At 35.9% G+C, this 25,324-nt stretch overlaps 2 long non-coding RNA genes and 1 pseudogene across 2 annotated transcripts; 1 reads left to right on the top strand and 2 right to left on the bottom strand.

The window, feature by feature from the left end:
• Positions 1-1,649: 1,649 nt before the first annotated feature.
• LOC138857775 (uncharacterized) lies at positions 1,650-4,435 on the bottom strand. The gene is made up of 2 exons (XR_011396950.1): positions 3,471-4,435; positions 1,650-2,462 (listed from the first exon to the last, which is right to left on the bottom strand). It is a non-coding gene; the product is annotated as an uncharacterized lncRNA (long non-coding RNA).
• A 2,638-nt stretch (positions 4,436-7,073) lies between these two features.
• On the bottom strand, positions 7,074-8,980 carry LOC138857646 (scaffold attachment factor B1-like; annotated as a pseudogene).
• Positions 8,981-9,117: 137 nt separating this feature from the next.
• On the top strand, positions 9,118-25,264 carry LOC118680360 (uncharacterized). The gene is made up of 3 exons (XR_011396826.1): positions 9,118-9,552; positions 10,654-12,671; positions 12,740-25,264. It is a non-coding gene; the product is annotated as an uncharacterized lncRNA (long non-coding RNA).
• Positions 25,265-25,324: the final 60 nt, after the last annotated feature.

Genomic DNA, 25,324 nt, shown 5'->3' with positions numbered 1-25,324 from the left:
AATAGCATCAGCTCCAGAAATCAATATGGCAGCCAAATTGACAAATCCTAAATTTGTAGTAAATCACACACCAACAACTTTTTCATTCATGAACGCTGGCGCACAAGCAATAAGCTAAGTCGTTTCATTCATAAAAGCAAACGCCTTACACATCTCCCCGAGCATGCGTTTGCCTACAAGCGTCTTTTCGCGACGATGGCAAAAGCTAAAAATCATAAATTGAACAAATTTCTGATATTCCCTCTAGAAGGGAAAAGTGACAACCCCTCAAATATGAGTATTAAAATATTTTAGAATAAAAGTGACAACATAGTAAATTTGTCGATTTACAATTCAAGAAACTTTTTAAAGAAAATATTCAATATTCCTCTGATTTATGTATACAGTAAACCCCGGTTAAGTATCTTTGGTTTTGGCACTTATCCGGGATTGACTGTATTTGTCAAAGAATTTCTGTAAGTACGTTCGATTTTTTTGTACACACATTGACTTTGCACTTGCCCATATGCAATGTATGTTTGTAAGAGTGTGTATGGCACATCTCGGATTTTCTACCAACAACACAATGTTGTGACGCTTTGTCGTCGCGTCAGTTCTTCGACAGATTGACTCTTTGACATAAAAGCAAAAAATGTGTCAACGGAGATTTCACATGAAGTAATGAGTGTACATATCTACATAAAAATACATACAAATGTGTAAACGACATAATATATGTATGTATGTCCTGTTGCACATTTGCTTCTACGCCAGTCAAATTTCTATAGGAAAATCAACTGAAATTAGTATTGAAATAAAATAGACTTTTGAGCAACAATATATTTTTTAAAATTTTATTAAAAGTAATATAGAAAGAATACATGTTTATATAAACACAATTCTGTACTTTTATGACTCCATAATGGTGTCAAGTACAATTAATGAATTATTTTAAGAAATATATCAAAATACTTTATTAGTAATAATTTAAAAGTATTTTGATATATTTCTCATAATAAAGTAAAAATGAATTAACATAAAATAATTTAAAAAATAATAAATAATAGTTCAATAAAAGGGAATATATTTCAAATGGCATATCAATATGCCCAGTTTTGCTCACATATTATATTCTCTTCAATATTGGTCGGTTGGTTATGTTAAGAGAGCGTATGTGTACAGATTCACCGCTGTTATAAAAGCGAAAAATGTTATTTGTTTCTCGTGCATCTGTGGTGAACTCCTTGATAAATTCCTACAAATTGTTCGCTGTCGAACCTGCACCTTCTCATTGTTTTAAGTTCTCTGGTTAAAGTTGGTTGTCCTGCCAGTTCGGTTCTATGCCTTCGTCGTACACACGTTCTAGCTAGCTATCTATCTAGCTTTGTAGATTCCGTATAAGTTATATTTCTATAATCTTTAAACTTTTATTGTTCCTTTATTCGGTAGCGACGGTGTTGTCGACTACCACGAACTATTTAAATAATAGTTATTTATTTATTATCGCTACTTTTACTATAAGTAGTTTGAATACTTATGTGCGTTGTGATTGGTAGCGACGGTGTTGTCGACTACCCACTAACTATTTAAATAATATTTCCGATTATGCGATAGCGACGGTGTTGTCGACTACCACGGAATTATGTTATTTTAAATAAGCACAAGTTGAGTTCCGTTCTTAAACTGTTTTATTAAAATAACATTTCTCTTATTTATAATCTACTATTACTATCGCCGCTACTGCCATTGACGCTGCTTTTCTAAGTTTCTGCTGACGCCTAAGCTTGTGTAAGGCATTGCGTTACATCCGCCGGTCACACGGTCGGTGGCTACTGCAAGGTGTTGAATTGCGGCTGTCGGTCATTCAGAAATCCAAACTGCATAGGTTGCAATTTTGGCAGTTCAAGAGACTGACTTAGTTAACTATTGTTAACTACTCCCTCTTCCAAAATATGGGCGTCCTCGGCCATACCCAACTTTTCCAGTACTCGCCGCACAGCCTCCGAAGTTTTATTTCGTCGCCGACGCATCAGTAAAACGATTAATCCGATTGTGGTTACGGAGATAATGGCACAGATTACGGCGGTAACGACTGGTGTAGCAATTGTTCGTATGCGTAGTTCGGAGATGCGTTGCAAGTTCTTTTTACTCAACTTGTGAAGGAATGGTAAGCTTGGCAGGGCATGATGGTAGGTTACGTTGAGTCGCGCTGAAGTCGCCAGTTGGGGAAGTCTCTTCGGATAGTCATTGAAGTTGACATGTTTTGTACCATTGATAAAGGCGGTGCGTTTAAACGTAATAAGGTAAGGGCCGTTCACAAAAATTTCAGGGCCATCATCTACGCTAACCTCGACCAGCGCATCATTTACCACCACTATACCGTCGTCTTCCATTTACGGCATCTCTACAGAACGTTATCATTGGCGTGTCAACGCAAGAAGTAACAGCGGTGATGCTACCTTCACAGTCAGCTATGATGTTATCTAACAAGTGCAATATACGGCCAGCATGCGATATGGGAAAAAATAGTAATATTTTTACATAGTAACTTAGTTCTAGGGAAGCTGATTACAAAAATTATTATTTCTTTATTCGCTAAAACCTTAACTCTAGCTATCCTAAGCAATTGGGTTATTGTAACTCTCTTAAAACCCTCCTTCATAACCGCCTCTGTAATAACTGTATCAAAATAACTGTATCGGAAGTTTTCATTTGAGGTTGTCCTTGTGAACCACCCTCCCCTTAATAAGAACGGTTGTTCCTAAATCAGCGTCAACCTTCTCTTCAATATGCAATGGGATGACCTTGTCGCCCAACCTCTTGTTGGATTTTTCTCCCACTTCGAAGACCATATTCTGGCGATAAGCGTTGCTCCGATCTATTTGCCTCGTAGCAATATTCGGGAAAATATGTGAACTGGCATGGAGGATTCCAATCGCCTTCTCCGCTAACAAATTAAGAGTATCTGTTTCATAGCCGGCTACATTTTCAGCTTCTATTTCTGCCGCTGCATCATAAGCAGCTTGATCGTGTTGATTTTTGTATTGGGATACATCATTTTTTTCTTGTGTCAAATAATTTACGCTCTGGCGTCTGTAATCAGACATTCTTTGAGATGCTGCCTCCCGCCAGGACACATATAGTTCCTGTAAGCCATCGAACTCTGGGACCGACTTAACTGCATCCAGCCCTTCATGACATTCGACACCGTCTATAATTTTTATTGGCTCGTAGGCCTTGATTTCGGGGGCTGTCACAGTTGTGAATTGGTTTGTAAGCTGCTCTATCCTGGCTTCGAATTCTTTTCTTTGAACCTGCAGTGCGGCACTAACGGCCGCATAGATAATACCTTGCAACTGCTGTTCATTCATATCTTGCCCGCGTTTGATTCGTTAGTTTAAGTCGACAGTTACACAGTCATACAGTTACAGTCAATACAAATACTACTAAAGAGTCGATATATGGCGGATATGAAAAGGGGTTTAACTTACATAATTATATTGAGATTTTCTTTCTTCTACGTTGATTGTGATCTTCTTTCTTCCTCCTTGGTTCCGATCTTCCTTCTTGCACGTTGCTTGTAATCTTTCTTCCACGTTGGAATGGCAATTTGCGGATTAAATTCAGTACTTTTCTCGTAACGACGAATTTCATGTACCGCGACAATGACGATGGGGTTTTGTTATTATTATTATTTTTTTTTGACAGCACTTTTCACGAGCCCCACGTTGGGCGCCAGTTATATTTCTATAATCTTTAAACTTTTATTGTTCCTTTATTCGGTAGCGACGGTGTTGTCGACTACCACGAACTATTTAAATAATAGTTATTTATTTATTATCGCTACTTTTACTATAAGTAGTTTGAATACTTATGTGCGTTGTGATTGGTAGCGACGGTGTTGTCGACTACCCACTAACTATTTAAATAATATTTCCGATTATGCGATAGCGACGGTGTTGTCGACTACCACGGAATTATGTTATTTTAAATAAGCACAAGTTGAGTTCCGTTCTTAAACTGTTTTATTAAAATAACATTTCTCTTATTTATAATCTACTATTACTATCGCCGCTACTGCCATTGACGCTGCTTTTCTAAGTTTCTGCTGACGCCTAAGCTTGTGTAAGGCATTGCGTTACATCCGCCGGTCACACGGTCGGTGGCTACTGCAAGGTGTTGAATTGCGGCTGTCGGTCATTCAGAAATCCAAACTGCATAGGTTGCAATTTTGGCAGTTCAAGAGACTGACTTAGTTAACTATTGTTAACTTATATATGGTTTTTAATAGAGTTTGTAAGTTATTTATTATTTCTGTTTGTGCTTGCGAACGTCGTCGTTTTATCGCTGGATGCGAGTGTGTGTGTGTGTGTGTGATTTATTTAAGAAGTCACTAGTCACTGACACTTAAAATCCATTAAAAGTTCTTCGGATGATAGTTTTTTGTTTATAAATATTATTCGATATTTAAAGTTTTTATTTAATTGTTTTTCTTTCCCAAAAACGTTTAACATTTTATGTCGAACACAAGGATTTATTTTTAAAAACCTTTGGCACTTTTAGCGTGATTTTTAACCGTTTTAAAATTTTCTCAATTTTTTTAAACGTAACAAACACTCAAGTGATCTTGACTCGTCGAGCGGTGTCGATCTTATGTTCTGAATATTTTCACTTTAGTTGAGAGTCCTTTTCTTTTTAGGAGGTGGGTCCGAACCCACGGCCAAACGCGAGTGTCCTTTACAAGGAGTTTTATTGTTTGGCCCCACGTTGGGCGCCAGTAAAACGATCTGTTAATTTCGTTTTGAATTTTTATTTCCCTTTACCAGGGCAGCCGGTCTCAACGGAGAGTTATTACAACTGATTTACACAAAGGCGACGCTAGCGTCTTAATACCTACACTGCTTGCTAACTTTAGTTGCTGCACGTTATTTGCCGCGTGCACCAATTCCGCTTATTGTCTTGTATTTGGTTTATTGTTGTCACGCGCAAGACTATAAATGTTCGATCAGCAATATGGCCGGAAGCGTTATTATTGCAGTACTGAACTTTTCTTTGGTGTTATGTGCAAAACTGTAGACGCGCCGTCAGCAGATTACGTTGAAGCGATATTTGATTACGTTGAAGTGATATTTTGGCCGGATGATTGATTACCCGTGTTAACTTATATAATAGAGACAGCCAATGAAGGCAAAAGCTAATATATATTATATATTATATATGTATTACCATATATGCAGGTGCTTTTTTCTAACTAATTTCTAATATATGTTTTAGTGGGGATATCCCTCCAAAACGCACCACAGAAGTTAATACATGTGTATTTACAATATATGCAGGTGGATTTCGATTGGAAAAGTACTTGTATATTATATACAGCTGTGTTCATAAAAATAGCAGTGCTCATGGGCTGCAACTTTAAACTTAATTTTATATATCAAAAAGTAAATGAATGTTCACAAATTTAATTTTGTTTTAACCTTGTGATTATTTTAAACAAAAACAAATCAATTTATTATTCAAAATGTTGTTATTTTTTTTTTACATTATTAATTTAAACAAAAAAGTGCTGTTTACAGCTTTTCATAAAAATAGCAGTGAGTAATGAAAACAGTGGAATTGTTGAGCTCCAAAAAACTATTTTAATTTGTTTGCTTGGGTTAGTACTTAGTCGTGTACCCATTATTTGGCATCCCCCCTGGCATCTGCGAGGCACAGAATCCACCAAGTCCTGGCAGCGCTTGACAGGGATCCGCTCCCATGATTTTTGAACAACCTCCCAAAGCTGTGATCGAGATGTTGGATTTGCATTTGCAACATATCGTTTAACATCTCCCCATAGGTTTTCAATTGATGCCATCCAGCTTTTGACCAGTTTGCTTGTATGTTTGGGGTCGTTATCTTGTTGAAACGTCTATTATAGTGGCATTTCCCAATTGGCATAAGGAAACATAACATTTTCTAATATGTTAACATATACCGATCGATCCATGATCCCATCAATCATGAATATAGTACCCACTCCACTGTAAGAAAAACATGCCCATACCATAATACTCAATCCGCCGTGTTTAACTGTCTTCAAAGTGTACCTAGGATCATACTCTGTGTTAGGTGGACGTCTGACATATTGTCTGGAGCCCTTTCCACCAAATAACACAATTTTACTTTCGTAACTCCATAAAATATTTCGCCACTTTGTAATGGCCCAATTAAGGTGACTTTTGGCGAACTCCAAACGTGCTTTGACATGTCTGGTGGCTAACAGTGGAACTTTTCGTGGATGGCACGCTTTGAGATTTTGTTCTTTAAGACGTCGCCGAAAAGTAACGCCACTAACATTCAAGCTTAAGTCATTTTTTATCTTGCTGGACGATGCAAAAGGCTGCGCCCTGTTATATCGCACAATAGATCGGTCCTCATGAGGTGTGGTTTTACGTCGGATACCACGATTTTCTGTCATTTCTTTAAAGTTTAAAGCATTATGAATCATTTAAGCAGAACATCCACATATTTCTTGGATGTCTTTATATGTTTTTTCCAGGTTTCTTAGTTGCACTATAATATTTCTTTTTTCAGGAGTACAATGTTTGCCTCTGCCCACTAAGTTAAAAAATATAAATTTATTTTAGTGTTTTCTAATGTTAATAATAGTCACTAACACAAAACCACTTACTTTTTATCAATTAAACGTCTTAACAAAATTTTTTTGGTATATCAAGATACGTACTGCTATTTTAATGAACAGCCAAAGACTGGTGCTTCTAGCAAACTGAGTTGTTCATTTGCTTAAATCTCGCAAATCTAATGGGATTTTTTCGTTTCTTCTTTATACACATTCCATTCTACAACAACAATGCGTAGAAGTTGGAATAATCGTAACGGAACTTGAAAAAAAATAACATTACTTGATTGCATTTCTCGCACTGCTATTTTTGTGAACACAGCTGTATGTTTTAGTGGAGAAATTGCCAAATTTCGCCAAAACGCACGTAGTTAGATTTTTTTCTAATTGTAGTTAATATATTGTGCCGGATTTCTCGATAAATCGTCTACCTGTAACTCACTCTTGAGTTCGATCACTGGATTGTTAAATAAAAGTCCCAATTTAATGGCTACACACTTATCTTTATTTCTAATTCAAACAACTTAACACTTATTGCTCGTTATTGCTCGATACTTCTTGCTTATAGCTTAATTGCTCTTATCACTCTAACTAGAACTGTGTTTGCTGCACAGTCCGGCAGCCCTTATATAGTAAATCTGTAACAAAACATTGCTTCTAGAAAATTCTGGCAACTACGAACAACTGATCGTCCCGATTAGACATATTTGCGATACCAAACACAAAGCTTTTATGTCCCCCATCTCATCTTCTAGGCTGGTGCTGACATCGTTAGCCGTCCTTCTCTTCTTGAAGTTAATTCCATCCGTTTTCCGGATACTCAGTTTCTGGTACATCCCTTGACTTAAAGCTGTCTCGAGATTCCATTCTTGATCAGAACGTAACTCCATTGGAACACCGAATCTCGTTACCCACTTGTTGATGAATGCCTCCGGTTCAGTCTCTTGGTTAGGCATTGTGTATACTTGTGGCCATTCATTGAAATGGTCCTTGACTACCAAAACATGACTATTTCCTAATTTATTGGTGGGGAATGGATCATCTTCATACACGCCTATTTTCTCAACTGGCGCACGCGAATTGTGCTGTTTCACTTGCCCATGACTCCTGGACCTTGATCCTTTAGCTACAATGTTCTCAGCATATTTCGCAGTCCTTTCTATAGCTGATTGACAACCAGTCCAATAAAACCTTTGCTTCAAATGCTCCAAGGATTTCATGTCTCTCAAGTGCCCTCCTCTTGGACATTTGTACTGCACGTTAAGAACATCAGGAATTCCAACCCTTGGAACAACCATAAGTACTCGGAAGGGTTGCTTATTTTCGCTTTTCCATACTCGATGCAAGCAGTCATACACTAACTTTAAACTGCTCCGTTCTGCCCAATATGATTTTGTGACTGGCCTTCCTGTAGTTATTTCTCCAATCGTTGTACATTGGTTCAACTTCACCTTATGTAATGCACCTTCCAATTCTGGATTTTCTTGCACAGAGTCATCCGTTTCAGGTTCAATTTAATGCTGATCTTCCACCTGTGATGGTATACACGCTTCCTGCTCTTCCAACTGTAAGGACACTTGTGCTGGTATCCAAGCTTCTTGCCCCTCCAACTGTGAGGAACCTTTTACTGGTTCACACGCTTCCTCCTCTTTCAACTGTGAGAACACCTGCCCTGACATACGCAGTTCCAGCTCTTTCGACTGTGAGGACCCTTGTACTGGTACACACGCTTCCTCCTCTTCCGACTGTGAGGACACCTGCGCTGGCATGCGCCCGTTCAGTTCTTCCGACTGTGAAGACACTTGTGCTGGTATACAAGCTTCTTGCTCTTCATACTGTGAAGATCCTGGTTCACATGCTTCCTCCTCTTCCGACTGTGAGGATACCTGCGCTGGCATATGCACGTCCAGCTCTTTCGATGCTGACAACTGTGCTAAAAAACTCTCAAAGGAGGATTCCAACGCAGTATAAATAACCTCTACTGAATATTGAGTCACTTCCTTCTCTTGTTTCTTTGTTGTCTCTTCCTCTAATTCCGATTGAAAGACATATTCCTCAACATTAATGTTCTTTGCTTCCATGGCTCTTCTTAACCGCGACTGTAATTTGGACTTTACTCCCTTTGTTGCCAAGCCACGTTTTTGCAGCTCCTTTTTCAATTGTGGAATGTTCAGATCGTTAAACTTGGCCATTTTCAAACAATTCTCTCTTTGGGAATTTATTTAACAATCCCACTTCTGACACCAATTGTAACGGATTTCTCGATAAATCGTCTACCTGTAACTCACTCTTGAGTTCGATCACTGGATTGTTAAATAAAAGTCCCAATTTAATGGCTACACACTTATCTTTATTTCTAATTCCAACAACTTAAAACTTATTGCTCGATACTTCTTGCTTATAGCTTAATTGCTCTTATCATTCTAACTAGAACTGTGTTTGCTGCACCATCCGGCAGCCCTTATATAGTAAATCTGTAACAAAACATTGCTTATAGAACATTCTGGCAACTACGAATTCGCTAACTAGTCGCTTCTGGCAGTTTATCGTTGATCCGTGTTCGTCACAATATGTTTTAGTGGGGAAATTACGCCAAAATGAAAGAAAAGGATGAAAATTGTCAACGGAATTTTAGTTTTAAAAGATTTTCGACGCGAGTACATGAATTCGTTTCCGTTTTTCCGTTGTTGGTTTATAAATTGGTATAAAACTAAAAAGAAATTAATATGTCAGTTAAAAGGAAGTGTAGCGTTCGCGAGTGTATTGCAGAATCGGAAAGATTGTTTTCGTTTCCCAAAAACGAGGAGGACCTCCAAAAGAGGGTGGAAAACCTCAAAATCCCGCCACCGCTGGTCCCGCCCACAATGCATTCGTTTGCATTAAACACTTCGCGCGAAGTGCAGTGGGTGTGAGAAGATTGATGGCACATGTTGTGTACACCCTCAACCTTGGTAAGTTCTTCTTCTTTCAATAATATAAAATTATATAGAGTAGTTTATATAAATATACATTTGTTTAACTTTATTAGGATTAGAAAAACTTTAAAATTTTTTAAAATTAGAAACATGTGTATAATTTAAAATATAATATTAGTATGGTAGCAATATAATATATTACATACATATAGTTGGATGTGTATGTAGGCATGTATGTATATTGAGAGTATAATTTTAGTAGTAAATATACTAATGATCATATACATAAGTACATATATTAACATATGTACATATATAAACATTAGTATATTTGCTGATACTTATAATATAAGTACATACAGTGATGTGCGATGAAATAGAGCCAGCACTATAGATATCTTTTAAATCAATATATTTCAAGAAATTTTTGTTTTTTCAGTATATATAAAGAGTATATATAAAGATACCAATTAAAAGTCTTAAATGTAAAATAAAAATTAAAAACTCATAGAAAACTGTAATTTTTAATGAAATAATCAATAGAAAGGATAAAGAATAATAACTGTTACATTAATATTATATTTAGTGAAGTATCCATGGTTTTTTATAACTGCTGTGCAAAGTCTGGGCATATAACCCACTCAATTCTGGCACATAACAGCTGGAATTTTATGCCATCCGGCCTTCACTAGCCTCCTAAGATCCTCTATTTACTATTTTTTTATACTCTCGCAACTTGTTGCTACGGAGTATAATAGTTTTGTTCACCTAACGGGTTTTTGTGTCACCTAAAAATAATCGAGTTAGATATAGGGTTATGTATATATAAATAATCAGGATGAAGAGACGAGTTGAAATCCGGGTGACTGTCTGTCCGTTCGCTTTTAGCATCTTTATCGACGGTGTGAAAATGGGTGAAATCTAAAACGAGTATGGCGATAGTATAAAATGTTCGGTTACATCCGAACTTAACCCTTCCTTACTTGTTAGTTTTACTGATATATTTTAGTTCGAGTCAGCTAAATTTATATAAAATAAATAAAATAATACGATATAACATTTATATTTTAATGTAATTATTTACGTTTATACATACAACATGAACAGGTGTTGAATATAAAATTTTTATGTAATTAGGTTACGATGAAGCACCTAGGCATTTGTGGACGGGTCCACTGTCCCGAAGAAGCTGCTGCATTAGCAGCTGCGTTTCTAGGCAGGCGACGCTGTTTGAGTTCCCTAAAAAGGACGATGTTTGTCAGAGTTGGGCAGAGGCTTGCAACATAGTCGTGTCGCCTTCTGATACCCTATTTATTTGTCGTAACCATTTTGACCCAGAGTACGTCTCCAGATGCAAACTTTTGCCTGGGGCTATTCCATGTTTTAGATTAGAGTCAGAACCAAATCGTAGCTCTTCTAGTACTGACTCTGATTGGGTGTGCCCGCCCGTCACTATAACTTATGAACGTCCTAAGGTAGTTGTAGGATATAAAGAGAACGACATAACCTTGAAGGAATTCGAAGAATATTCCATTTTAGAGGAAAAAGATTAGGATTAGGGACACAAAATAACGACGTAGGCACTGCATTAGACAGCCGCGAACGATTTGCTCGATCCACACGGTTTTATCAAAGTAATGCGCTCAAACTTAATAAAATGATCGAAGAGTTAGAGGGGGTTATAAAACAGCTAGAAACAGAGTATAAAGAACTTAAAGATCGTGCAATAGTTGCGGATGAAACTTCAAGCCCTGGTGCTGTAACATTCGCTAGGATGATCGTCACAAAACGCACTTTCTTTAGTGACAATGAAAAGACATTGGCACAAAATATTAACTATATGTCCACCAAATCTTACAGTTTCATGCGTGACGATTTAGGTTTCGCTTTACCAAGCAAAAGCTCCCTTTTGAGATGGCGCCCCATTAGGTATGTTGTCCCTGGCGTCGATGCCAATGTCATGGGAAATTTGGCAAAATTGCCAAAAAATATGTCCGTTCTAGAACGTAATTGCGTTCTCTTATTTGGTGAAATCATCATAAAGTCCGATCTAACTTATAATCGAGTTAGAGATATCATTGATGGGTTTGTAGATTACGGGGAAGGCCATCGCGAAATGAAAATAGGTAGTAAATGTTGTTTTTTTATGGTTAAAGGGTTGAGTTCAAGTTGGAAATATGCGTTTTTTTACTATATTTTCAAAGGTGGACTTCTCAGTAAAAATGTATTTGAAATTTTGAATACAAATATCGCAGCACTGAAGTCAATTGGCCTTAACGTAAAGTCTTTAGTCTGCGATCAGGGGGGACCAAACTCTTCAATTTTCAATTTAATGCAAATTAGTGAAGAAAACCCCTTTTACATGCACGAAGGCTCTAAAGAGTATTGGTTATATGACTATTGCCACCTATTTAAGTCTGTCCGCAATACGTTAATGAAATATGATATTTCAAGTCCCGATGGAATAGTCAGTTTCAATATTATTAAAAAACTATACTCTATCGATCAGAGCAATACACATTTTAAGATTTGTCCGAAACTAACAGAGTCCCACATATATCCCAGCACCTTTGAAAAAATGTCTGTAAAACGTGCAACTCAAGTTCTGAGTAATTCGGTCGCGGCTGGCATAGAAATGGCCTATAGCCAAAATCTATTCTGCTCTGACGAATATTTAAAAAAATGTGTCAAGCCTACGCAGTTATTTGTGAAGAGGCAATGACAAAGACACAGAGCGAATTAACGCTCTATTCTGAGGCCCTAATCAGAGCAAAAAACTATAAGGATGACGGCGATTTAAGGCTGGTCAATCCAAGTGATAGGGTCTTCTAAGTGTGTCGACTGCAAATGATGTGGTACGTCAAGCTCTTCAACGAATATGCTCATTATTCTAACGTTCGTTGTCTGATGTTGTCTGCTATACAACAAAAAACCGAAAAGGTTTTTCCTGAAAGGTTTAATAAGTCCGATGAGTGTTATGCTCATAAGACCAAACTTTTAGAATATTTAGTGACCGTTCTTCTGTTTAAAAATTCAAAATGGTTGGTGAAGGACGAAATAAATAGGGAACGACATCGGAAGCGCGATGATAAAATAAAAAAACTTTAATAAGTTGCAAGTCAGGGCCTGTTCATTAACGAACATCCTACTTTCGGGTGAGTAATGAATTAACCAAATGAATATTTACGTTTTTTTAATGTTTTGCTATTTATTCTATTTACAGGTTCTTTTTTATTTTCAGCTCCTTTATATTTTCAGCTTTTCTTCTAATTTCAGTTCTATTTTATATTTCCAGGTTTTTTTTTAATCCGGGTGACTGTCTGCCCGTCCGTCCGTCCGAGCAAGCTCTAACTTGAGTAAAAATTGAGATATCTTTATGAAACTTGGTAGACATGTTTCTTGGTATCGTAAGACGGTTGGTATTACAGATGGGCGTAATCGGACCACTGCCACGCCCACAAAACGTCATTATTCAAAAACAAATAACTTGCCATAACTTAGCTCAGCAATAAGATACAAGACTGTTATTTGGTACACAGGATCATATTAAGGAGGGGCATCTACAGTTAAAACTTTTTTTTAAAAAGTGGGCGTGGTCCCGCCTCTAATAGGTTTAATGTGCATATCTCCTAAACCGCTAATGCTATAATAACAAAATTCACTAGAATCAAATGTTTTTAGCACTTTTATAGACGGTGTGAAAATAGTTGAAATCGGGTGGCAACTCCGCCCACTCCCCATATAACGGTACTGTTAAAAACTACCAAAAGCGCGATAAATCAAGCACTAAACACCGCAGAGACATTAAATTTTATCTCTGAGATGGTATAAGATGACTTTATAGGAACCGCGTTCAAAATTAGACAGTGGGCGTGGCACAGCCCACTTTTAGGTGAAAACCCATATCTTGAGATCTGCTTAACCGATTTCAACCAAATTCGGTGCATAACGTTCTTTTCATGTTTCTATGTCATAGTGCGAAAATGGGCGGATTTCAACCACGCCTATTTTCCATATGACACCATTTTAAATACCACTTGATTCTTTCACTTTCCACTATGCAAATCAAGCAACAATGATTATATCGGCGTAAAACTTTGCGTGAATAATACGTTTAAAGTATGCCACCTTGTGACCAAAAATTCTCTAAATCGAACCAAAACTGTTCAAGCCCCTAGGTACTGAATATGTGGACCGCAGTACCTATAGTTGACTTTTTACCGTAAATATCGGCCATTGTGTAAGATATATAATTGAAATTCATATAATAGAATAAATAAATAAAATAATCGATAATAGTTTGTCTTTGTTTCAAAAATGGGTTGAATCGGATCAATAGTTCTTGTAGCCCTCATATATCTAATATAAATATTTTTGAACTTCCGCGTGACTTTATACCGCATATGTGAGTTATCTCAATGAAAATGAGAGAGCGTGTTTTACTCATAACAAGATCAAATCGGGTGAAAATTTTCCTTAGCCCCCATGTAACTAATATCAGGATTTTCGAACATTCGTCTGACTTTACTCCATTTGATTGGTGATGGTATGTGAGGTACCTTAATGAAACAGTGGGAGCATTTTATTAGTCTGTGGTATGTTAGTAGTATGTGGTATTGGAAAAAATTAATAAAATCGGGTTAATACTGCCCTCAAATTCCATATACTACTAATAATGCTTTTCGTTATTCTAACCAGTTTTATGCGAATATGTCGGTCAGTGAGTATTAATATTTTTTTTTATCTATAAAATTGCTTTAAAATATGTTCTCGAGTATAGCTGAGCAATGTCAAAATTAATATCTTTCTCTATCCCCAATATATATATGATTTCCGTCTTTCCACCTGACTTTACACCGTTCCGGTTGATCAACGTGATATTTTAACGAAATTAAGTGGAAAAGATTTCTTAAAAATTATGTGGTTTGACGCTGAATTAGAATGAAATTAGTATATACTAAGTCTAAACCTCACACCTTCATATAATGAATTCCGATTCTCTGGTTGACGTTTGCTAACCTAAGCTTATAATATAAAATTTAGCCACTTTGGTGGAGTTAAAATCACATTCATACTTATGTATATCTCACTTCAAGCAATAAAACTGAGACTAAGTTTATGGCCTTTAATATAAGTCAAGAAGATACCAAATTTTATTGTAATTTAATCACGATATCATTTAATAATGGATGTTTAATCACTATTTTTTAATATACGAGTTGGAGGAATTTTCTGGTCTTTGATTTTCCCAGCTCACATGTACTACTTATGGTATAATTTTTTTCGTCAATTTGATAATTTAATGAAATTAAATGGACAGTTTTTCTTAAAAATAATGTATATCGCTGCATATGAATGAAATTGGTCTAGACTTTGTTTAAACCTTATAACCCTAATATACTAATTTCCGCTCCTCTGTTACAACAGCAACCTCATATACCCCACATATTAAATCTAACCCATTTGGTTCAGTTTATATCACATATACCATGTTTGAGTTAAATAGCTTCTTTTTATAAAAGTTAACATTTCGGAGAAAAAAATAGTATTGACACAAAATAAATCTATGATCAATACCATAAGTTAATAAGATACCAAATAATAATCGAGTAATGAATGTTGAATTCGCAACATTTTTATATTTTCGCAACATGTTGCAACAGAGTATTATTTTGTTCACCAAAGAGTTGTTTGCATCACCTAAAGTGATAGATATAGATTTCTATATACATATATTTCTTCTAATATTTGGTGATAATCAGTGGTTAGGTATATTTTCTCAGCCATCATGTTGAACTTATTACAAAATATACCAGACAACAATGCTAAAAAAGTTTCTTAGAGTGCTGGACTTTGTATAGAGCAAAAAAATCTTTCTACAAAAAATTCCATGAAATAAATATTAGTAATGTAGTATCAAAAGCGACACATTTTAATATGAAGGTCATGAAGTGAACTGTAAACTCAAGAAAATTACATTTTTACCTAGCGCCGTTGACAGCTTATGAAAGGTTTAGATATTAAGACAGAAAGAAGAAAATCTACATACCTGTTCTACATATGTGTATACCATAATTAAATTTATGTAAGTTATTGTTAATTTAGCCTTCATGGGTAGACCCTTCAAAATAGGTACCATAGATCCCCCTGTTTTAGAAAGCGTTTAACAAAATTAATTTACGGAGGGATTTTCCGAGAACTTAATTTCAATACAATGAAATAAACTACTAATTTCTAAAATATAAATATAACTAAATATTATGTATTCTTATGTTAGTGAATAGCTAAATAATATATAGGTATACAAAAGAACGTAACCTGTACCAACATGTTGCAAGAGTATAATAAATATCAGTACATTGTGTTTGTAGTTTCAGTTTCACTAGATGTCTTTACAAACAAAGTACTTAATTCAAACTAATTTTAGTGTATTATACAGTACAGTGTACAGTGACGAGCAATAGCACAGCAAGGACTTACATGGAAACAGTGAAAGAGAGCAGCACCTAGGATCCAACTTTAAACACCCGGACGGACTGAATTATATAAGTATTATCCATAAGTATTTTATATATTAATCCATTTATTATTAATTAATTATGCCTAGATTAAGTAGAAAATCTATATATATATAAATGATCAGGATGAAGAGACGAGTGGAAATCCGGGTGACTGTCTGCCCGTCCGTCCGTCCGAGCAAGCTCTAACTTGAGTAAAAATTGAGATATCTTTATGAAACTTGGTAGACATGTTTCTTGGTATCGTAAGACGGTTGGTATTACAGATGGGCGTAATCGGACCACTGCCACGCCCACAAAACGTCATTATTAAAAAACAAATAACTTGCCATAACTTAGCTCAGCAATAAGATACAAGACTGTTATTTGGTACACAGGACCATATTAAGGAGGGGCATCTACAGTTAAAACTTTTTTTTAAAAAGTGGGCGTGGTCCCGCCTCTAATAGGTTTAATGTGCATATCTCCTAAACCGCTAATGCTATAATAACAAAATTCACTAGAAGCAAATGTTTTTAGCACTTTTATTGACGGTGTGAAAATAGTTGAAATCGTGTGGCAACTCCGCCCACTCCCCATATAACGGTACTGTTAAAAACTACTAAAAGCGCGATAAATCAAGCACTAAACACCGCAGAGACATTAAATTTTATCTCTGAGATGGTATAAGATGACTTTATAGGAACCGCGTTCAAAATTAGACAGTGGGCGTGGCACAGCCCACTTTTAGGTGAAAACCCATATCTTGAGATCTGCTTAACCGATTTCAACCAAATTCGGTGCATAACGTTCTTTTCATGTTTCTATGTCATAGTGCGAAAATGGGCGGATTTCAACCACGCCTATTTTCCATATGACACCATTTTAAATACCACTTGATTCTTTCACTTTCCACTATGCAAATTAAGCAACAATGATTATATCGGCGTAAAACTTTGCGAGAATAATACGTTTAAAGTATGCCACCTTGTGACCAAAAATTCTCTAAATCGAACCAAAACTGTTCAAGCCCCTAGGTACTGAATATGTGGACCGCAGTACCTATAGTTGACTTTTTACCGTAAATATCGGCCATTGTGTAAGATATATAATTGAAATTCATATAATAGAATAAATAAATGAAATAATCGATAATAGTTTGTCTTTGTTTCAAAAATGGGTTGAATCGGATCAATAGTTCTTGTAGCCCTCATATATCTAATATAAATATTTTTGAACTTCCGCGTGACTTTATACCGCATATGTGAGTTATCTCAATGAAAATGAGAGAGCGTGTTTTACTCATAACAAGATCAAATCGGGTGAAAATTTTCCTTAGCCCCCATGTAACTAATATTAGGATTTTCGAACATTCGTCTGACTTTACTCCATTTGATTGGTGATGGTATGTGAGGTACCTTAATGAAACAGTGGGAGCATTTTATTAGTCTGTGGTATGTTAGTAGTATGTGGTATTGGAAAAAATTAATAAAATCGGGTTAATACTGCCCTCAAATTCCATATACTACTAATAATGCTTTTCGTTATTCTAACCAGTTTTATGCGAATATGTCGGCCAGTGAGTATTAATATTTTTTTTTATCTATAAAATTGCTTTAAAATATGTTCTCGAGTATAGCTGAGCAATGTCAAAATTAATATCTTTCTCTATCCCCAATATATATATGATTTCCGTCTTTCCACCTGACTTTACACCGTTCCGGTTGATCAACGTGATATTTTAACGAAATTAAGTGGAAAAGATTTCTTAAAAATTATGTGGTTTGACGCTGAATTAGAATGAAATTAGTATATACTAAGTCTAAACCTCACACCTTCATATAATGAATTCCGATTCTCTGGTTGACGTTTGCTAACCTAAGCTTATAATATAAAATTTAGCCACTTTGGTGGAGTTAAAATCACATTCATACTTATGTATATCTCACTTCAAGCAATAAAACTGAGACTAAGTTTATGGCCTTTAATATAAGTCAAGAAGATACCAAATTTTATTGTAATTTAATCACGATATCATTTAATAATGGATGTTTAATCACTATTTTTTAATATACGAGTTGGAGGAATTTTCTGGTCTTTGATTTTCCCAGCTCACATGTACTACTTATGGTATAATTTTTTTCGTCAATTTGATAATTTAATGAAATTAAATGGACAGTTTTTCTTAAAAATAATGTATATCGCTGCATATGAATGAAATTGGTCTAGACTTTGTTTAAACCTTATAACCCTAATATACTAATTTCCGCTCCTCTGTTACAACAGCAACCTCATATACCCCACATATTAAATCTAACCCATTTGGTTCAGTTTATATCACATATACCATGTTTGAGTTAAATAGCTTCTTTTTATAAAAGTTAACATTTCGGAGAAAAAAATAGTATTGACACAAAATAAATCTATGATCAATACCATAAGTTAATAAGATACCAAATAATAATCGAGTAATGAATGTTGAATTCGCAACATTTTTATATTTTCGCAACATGTTGCAACAGAGTATTATTTTGTTCACCAAAGAGTTGTTTGCATCACCTAAAGTGATAGATATAGATTTCTATATACATATATTTCTTCTAATATTTGGTGATAATCAGTGGTTAGGTATATTTTCTCAGCCATCATGTTGAACTTATTACAAAATATACCAGACAACAATGCTAAAAAAGTTTCTTAGAGTGCTGGACTTTGTATAGAGCAAAAAAATCTTTCTACAAAAAATTCCATGAAATAAATATTAGTAATGTAGTATCAAAAGCGACACATTTTAATATGAAGGTCATGAAGTGAACTGTAAACTCAAGAAAATTACATTTTTACCTAGCGCCGTTGACAGCTTATGAAAGGTTTAGATATTAAGACAGAAAGAAGAAAATCTACATACCTGTTCTACATATGTGTATACCATAATTAAATTTATGTAAGTTATTGTTAATTTAGCCTTCATGGGTAGACCCTTCAAAATAGGTACCATAGATCCCCCTGTTTTAGAAAGCGTTTAACAAAATTAATTTACGGAGGGATTTTCCGAGAACTTAATTTCAATACAATGAAATAAACTACTAATTTCTAAAATATAAATATAACTAAATATTATGTATTCTTATGTTAGTGAATAGCTAAATAATATATAGGTATACAAAAGAACGTAACCTGTACCAACATGTTGCAAGAGTATAATAAATATCAGTACATTGTGTTTGTAGTTTCAGTTTCACTAGATGTCTTTACAAGCAAAGTACTTAATTCAAACTAATTTTAGTGTATTATACAGTACAGTGTACAGTGACGAGCAATAGCACAGCAAGGACTTACAAGGAAACAGTGAAAGAGAGCAGCACCTAGGATCCAACTTTAAACACCCGGACGGACTGAATTATATAAGTATTATCCATAAGTATTTTATATATTAATCCATTTATTATTAATTAATTATGCCTAGATTAAGAAGAAAATCTTTATTACTAAGTCGTCTTCAGAATAGAAGACGTATGAGAGTTCTTCGTGCGAACTCTTTATATAGAGATAGTGAGCAGTCGCAAAATACTGTAAGTCACGCTAATCGTAGATTAAATTCCGATGTACGTCTGTCCGAACAAATAATCAATACAAATCAACATAGAATCAGGCGGGAAAATCCGCAAATTCGCTCTGAAGAGCAAATAAGAAATACTCGAGGTCATAGGTCTCGGCGTGAAGACCCCGAGGTTCGATCTGTTGAGCATATTGCAAATACTGTTCAACATAGAACAAGGCGGCAAGATCCGCAAATTCGCTCTGAAGAGCAAATAAGAAATACTCGAGGTCATAGGCCTCGGCGTGAAGACCCCGAGGTTCGATCTGTTGAGCAAATTGCAAATACTGTTCAACATAGAACAAGGCGGCAAGATCCCCAAATTCGCTCTGAAGAGCAAATAAGAAATACTCGAGGTCATAGATCTCGGCATGAAGACCCCGAGGTTCGATCTGTTGAGCAAGTTACAAATACTGTTCAACATAGAACAAGGCGCCAAGATCCCCAAATTCGCTCTGAAGAGCAAATAAGAAATACTCGAGGTCATAGGTTTCGGCGTGAAGACCCCGAGGTTCGATCTGTTGAGCAAGTTGCAAATACTGTTCAACATAGAACAAGGCGGCAAGATCCACAAATTCGCTCTGAAGAGCAAATAAGAAATACTCGAGGTCATAGGTTTCGGCGTGAAGACCCCGAGGTTCGATCTGTTGAGCAAGTTACAAATACTGTTCAACATAGAACAAGGCGGCAAGATCCCCTAATTCGCTCTGAAAAGCAAATAAGAAATGCTCGAGGTCATAGATCTCATCGGGAAAATCCTGAGGTACGTTATGATGAACAAAGTAGGAACACTAGGGATCATAGAGAACTTCGCGCAAGAAATGCTGAGTATAGGACTTTAGAGCGCATTCGTGATCAAATGCAAAGGGAACATGCAAGAAGAAATCCTGAAACAAGGAGAAAGAAGCGTGACAGGGAAACACAACGTCGACAACTTAGTAGGAGGGGTATGAGGGTATCAATTTTAATTCGGAGGCTTCTTAGACAAAGTCAAGTTCGCTTTCGTAGAGATAACCCGCTCGATAAGCACATTGAAAACCAATGGCAGTCCCAACGAATCCGATTAACGAGAGAAAATAATGTTATAGAAACTGATAATAGTGGCAATTTAACAGATTTCTAAAACATTTATTTCCAAAATATAAATAACGGCCCTACTGAAATATGTATTTGATGCGACGGATTATGGTTTTCACACCAAGTTCGCAAATTAAATTTCGAAACTATTGCGCAAGGTCACCCGAATGCTGCATCCGCCTTCTTTTTAATGCAAAAATTTCCTTCAGAAGATGGAAATTACAATTTTTGTGCTACTTGCAAAAATGCGATTGTTAAAAAGAACGTTCCAAAAATATGTTTAGCTAACGGTCTAGACTTTCCTGAAATACCGGATTGTTTGAAAGGTTTAACTCCAATTGAAGAATGTCCCATAATGCCTAGATTGCCTTTTATGACAATCCGTCCGTTAGGATATCAAGGTCAGAGTTTGCTCAAAGGTGCTGTTGTTAATATACCAATTTCTGTTAACAATATTGTGACATCTCTACCAAGATGATCCTTTGATGAGGCTCATGTTATACAAATTCACTTAAGAAGGCGTTTGGAATACAATCATGATTACATGATCGATACCATACGCCCCGCAAAGATTATGGAAGCTTTGCATTTCTTAGTGAATACCCCTCTGTATCGTGAGCACAATATACATATTAATGAAAACTGGATTTCAGAATTTAATAACCAAGAAGAAGTTCCGTTTGTTGCATCTGCAGAGGATTTCCGATTGGTTCAATATTTTCATGCGGGACAAACTTCCTATGATAATCCCTCAGGTAATAATATTCCCACGGGTCTTTTACCTTCAGAGCTAAATCCAGGCGGTCAAGAAACTCTTTTGGACAATATTCCTGTAGAAAACTTAGACTATAACCGTTATAGCGCCAGATGAAGGTCACAGACGAATTGACATAATTCAAGATAATAATTCAGAAGAGTTGTCATTTGGAACAATATACGTTGGGCAGAAGCGTACATGCTCTGAAACGTATAGCAAGATAATACGTTCTGAAATTCGTCGTTTTGACAGAAGAGCGTGTACCATTCCAAAGTTGTTCTATGATTACAAAAAATTAGAACTGCTACAAATTAAGAATAGTACATCCATTTGCCTTAGAAAGTTTTCAGGTCGCAACCGAGTTACGGTCCAAAATCTATTAAACGAAAACTTTGTTCAAAGCTTGATTCAACACGATGATGGTTACAATGTTTTGAAAGCCGTTAGATCCTCACCTCCGCACTGGGAAGCTGAGAAGAAAAAGGCAATCGCTATGATTCGCCAATTTGGGCTTCCAACCTTCTTTATCACTTTATCGGCTGCAGAATCTCAGTGGGTTGAGCTTTTGGTCATCCTCTCTAAAACTGTTCATTCTAAAGATATTTCGGAAGAGGAAGCCAACAGTTTAACAACCCAAGATAGATATCGCTTAATTCGGTCAGACGCGGTTACTTGTGCTAGATATTTTGACTACCGCTATCGACAAATTCTTAAGCTTTTTAAAGATAACGTCGGCATTTTTGGAGAGCATTTTGTTACAAATTTCTACTGGAGAGTGGAGTTTCAACAGCATGTACATGGCATGTATTGGCTTAATAATGCTCCCAGGATCAACCTTCAAGATCCTCAGACATTCCCTGATGTCATTAGTTTTATTGACAATTATATTTCTACTGATGGTTCGATCAGCCACTTAAAAATTATTTGGGTTATCAAAAGCATAACCACAGTCGGTTTTGTACTAGGGAAATAAGAGGACAACAGTTTTGTCGTTTTGGTATTCCATATCCACCAATGCCTTCAAGCAAATACTGTTACCTCTTACAGAAACAAGTCAAAATTCAGAAAGACACAAGGAAAACTTTTTCAAAATTCAAAACGTTTTAAATTCAAATATGACTACAGAAGACATTTCTAATTTAAACGATTTTGAACACTTCCTGTCTGATAGTAGAATAAATATGTCTTTTGATGACTATTTGTTAGCCCTTAGGTCAAGTTTAACAAAACCCAAAATTTTTCTAAAAAAAAAATTACAGGATCGTTTTATAAACGCTTATAATCCTCTGATTTTGGAACTCCATAGAGCAAATATGGATGTCCAATATATACTGGATGCATATGCTTGCTGTTCATATATAATTAATTATATTAACAAGTCTAACAGGGGAATTTCTAGGCTCTTAAATGAAGCTATATCAGAGGTAAATGCTGGAAATTATCCTATTAAGCAAAAACTTAAACATATAGGTCACAAATTTATATCAGGTACAGAAATATCTGCACAAGAAGCAGTATATTGCTGCATTGGGCTCCATCCTTCAGGTTCGACTGAAATATTCGTAGCCGGTATTTTAGACCGTTATGTTCAAAGATCCGATCAGTTAGAAACTCTTTGTTTAGCTGATTTTGCATCTAGGTATAAATATTTTAAATCTAGTAGAAGAGCACAAGATAGAGATCATGAAGAAGAAGAGAGGGAAGACGATAATTTACCAGAAACGGGGTTGTCATACCTCTTAAAGACGGTAGCGGTTTTGTGAAAAAACGTACCAAACCTTGTATTATTCGGTATAGAAGGTTTAACCCAGATTTGGCCAGAGTTGAGTATTTCCGCGAAATGTTAATGCTTTACTATCCTTGGCGGAATGAACAGCAAGATCTCATTGAAAACGATAATGAGCAGACTTGCATAACACATCGTATTATAATTGAGGAAAATCAAAGAAAATATGATGTTTTTGAGCAAAGAGAACTTGAAAATGTTCTAGAAAGTCTTTATAATGAAATAGACTTGGACGAAGGTGCTACTACCTATCGTGGAAAATGAGTTCCGAGTGTTGGCACTTCCAGAAATAAACCCAAATATAAATTTGCTAGACTTGCATGGTGAAGATTCAACAGATAATGGCACTGAATTTGATTGCAATATTAGACTTATTAAACTACCCCCTTTAATTCCAGTTGAGGAATTATTTTCTTTAGTTCAAAGTCTAAATACTAAGCAAAGAACCTACACACATTTGATGCACCACCTAAAAAGAAATCTCCCATTTTATGAGTTCATTGGCGGCGGTGCAGGTGTAGGAAAGAGTCGTTTGATATCTGCAATATATCAAGCTCTTAACCATCGTTACAATTCTACACCTGGATCCAATCCAAGTTCCTTAAAAGTTCTTCTTTGCGCACCTACGGGTAAAGCAGCATTCGGAATAGGTGGAATGACCCTTCATTCAATATTCTCTTTACCTGTTAATCAGTTGAATAGAGAGTTGAGGCCACTTAGCAATGACACAGTGAATTCATTGTATTCCAGACTTATCGATTTAAAATTAATCATAATTGATGAAATATCGATGGTAGGTGCTCGTATGTTTAGCTCTGTTGATGCGAGATTAAAACAAATTTTCAAAACAGACAGCCCCTTCGGTGGTATACCGATCATAGTGTTTCGTGATTTGAAGCAACTATTACCTGTTGGAGATAGGTGGATATTCTCTCCTAATCCCAATGATGCATACAGCACTTTAGTTGGTTCCCCTTTGTGGGAGTTATTTAAACACTTTGAATTAACAGAGATAATGAGACAACGGGAGGATCAGGCCTTTGCAATTGCATTAAATCATATGGCATCTGGTACTATGACAAATGAGGACATATCACTCATTGAAACTCGAGTAGTTAATTTCGAAGAAGTTCCCGATGATGCCATACATTTATTTTGGTCCAATGAAGAGACAAATAATTTCAATGCCCTTAAGCTCAGTCGAGTCCCAACTGAAGCTTTCCTTTCAACTGCAAAAGACTCAGTTAAAGGAATTGGTATAAATGAAAGTGATAATATTTTGGAAAGAGTTAAACTTTTCAAAACTTCTGAAACGCAGGGACTGCCCTATGAATTGACACTAAAACCCTCCGCCAAATATATGATTACAGTGAACATAAACACGTGTGATGGCTTGGCTAATGGGGCAGCTGGACAACTTATGCAAATTGATTTCCATTGTTCTTTTCCAACAATTCTGTGAATTAAATTTTTGGAACCTTCTGTTGGTTTGATAGCACGATCAAAAAAGCCTCATCCTCTAGAAAGTTCTTGGACACCAATTGAAAAAGTTCTAAAATCTTTTCAATATAGAAGAAATGAACAAATTTAAATTGAAAGAAATCAGTTTCCAGTTGTTCCGGCTGAGGGAATAACTATTCATAAAAGTCAGGGTGCCACATATAATCAAGTTGTAGTTCATACTCGACCCAGAATGCCTAGAGCTTCAATATATGTCGCTTGTAGTCGAGCTACTTCTGCAGAAGGTCTATTCATCATAGGAAATTTTATTCCTCCTAACCAATTTTCTGAATCGGATCCCGTATTTAGGGAACTGAGGGAATTGAACACAAATAAAGCTTTGACAACAAGTTTCAATTTTATGATTTCCCGAACATCAGGACATCAAATTTTATTCCATAATGTTCAGAGTCTTCACGCTCACATTAATGATATAAAAAGCGACTGTTTGATGCTATCTTCAGATATTTTATGTTTTGTAGAAACTTGGAGTTATCCTTGCGAAAATTTTGATATACCAGGATTCACTCCAATTAACGAGCTGAGGATAGATAGCACGGAAACAACCAACAGAAATAAACGGGGCATTATAA

Source organism: Bactrocera oleae, chromosome 6, assembly GCF_042242935.1.
Source record: "Bactrocera oleae isolate idBacOlea1 chromosome 6, idBacOlea1, whole genome shotgun sequence".
Classification (NCBI taxonomy): Eukaryota; Metazoa; Arthropoda; class Insecta; order Diptera; family Tephritidae; genus Bactrocera; species Bactrocera oleae.
This window is presented reverse-complemented; position numbering and strand designations above follow the sequence as displayed.